Source organism: Cebus imitator, unplaced genomic scaffold (genome assembly GCF_001604975.1).
Source record: "Cebus imitator isolate Cc_AM_T3 unplaced genomic scaffold, Cebus_imitator-1.0 Scaffold25, whole genome shotgun sequence".
NCBI classification, from domain to species: domain Eukaryota; kingdom Metazoa; phylum Chordata; class Mammalia; order Primates; family Cebidae; genus Cebus; species Cebus imitator.
This window is the reverse complement of record NW_016107340.1, coordinates 3,328,942-3,329,984: the sequence shown is the minus strand read 5'-3', so window position 1 is coordinate 3,329,984 and position 1,043 is coordinate 3,328,942. Positions and strand designations below refer to the sequence as shown.

The following is a 1,043-nucleotide window of genomic DNA, read 5'->3' as shown; positions in this document are numbered from 1 at the left end:
TCTTATTTGCTAACTTCGGACAGATCACAAATTTAACTCTAGTTATTTTAAACTCTGAACCAGAGAAAACTATTTTAAAATTCATATGTAAGCAAAAAAGAGCCCATATAGCCAAGGCAATCTTAAGCAAAAAGAATACTGCTGAAGGCATCACACTGCCAGACTTCACACTACACTACAGGGCTATAGAATCAAAACAGCATGGTACTGGTACAAGAACAGAAACATAGACCAATGGAACAGAATAGAGAATACAGAAATAAGACCACCCCCTACAACTATCTGATCTTCAACAAACCTGACAAAAATATGCAATGAAAAAAGTATTCCCTATTCAGTAAATGGTGCTGGGAGAACTCACTAGTCATATGAAGAACATTGAAACTGGACCCTTTCTTTATACCATATACACAAATCAACTCGTGGCTGGGCACGGTGGCTCATACCTGTAATCCCAGCATTTTAGGAGGCTGAGGCAAGTGGATCACGAGGTCAAGAATTCAAGACCAGCCTGGCCAACATGGTGAAACCCCAGATAAATATGTATAAAAATACAAAATTAAATACAAAAATACATATAAAAATACAAAATTTAGCTGGGTGTGGTGGCGCATGCCTATAATCCCAGCTACTCGGGAGGCTGGGGCAGGAGAATCACTTGTACCCAGGAGACAGAGGTTGCAGTGAGCCAAGATCAAGCCACTGCACTTAAGCCTGAGTGACAGAGTGAGACTCCATCTCGAAAAAATTTTTGGGGGGAAGATCCAAGATGGCCGCTTAGGAACAGCTTGGAGTTGCAGCTCCCAGAGAAAGCGCAGAGGGTGAGTGGACGCCGCATTTTTATTGCCCATGGACCAGGAGATTCACAGGTGGAAGTGCCGCACGGGTCACCAGTGCGGCTGTTGTGGCCGGCGTGGTTCTTTTGGTCAGCGCGGCTGCTTTGCCCCGCGCGGCTGCTTTGCTGGCGCCCGGGCCAGCAGTTCTCCATACAAAATACACTGGTCTGGGTGCCCTTTTGACTGGCGATTGGAGACCCGGGAAGT

At 45.6% G+C, this 1,043-nt stretch overlaps 1 pseudogene across 1 annotated transcript in view; it reads left to right on the top strand.

Moving 5' to 3' along the window:
• Positions 1 to 849: 849 nt before the first annotated feature.
• LOC108300135 overlaps positions 850 to 1,043 on the top strand; it is a 20,882-nt pseudogene continuing 20,688 nt past the window's right edge. The window contains exon 1 of the transcript XR_005199145.1: positions 850 to 1,041. The product of XR_005199145.1 is annotated as a derlin-2-like (transcript). The remainder of the gene's footprint in view (positions 1,042 to 1,043) is intronic.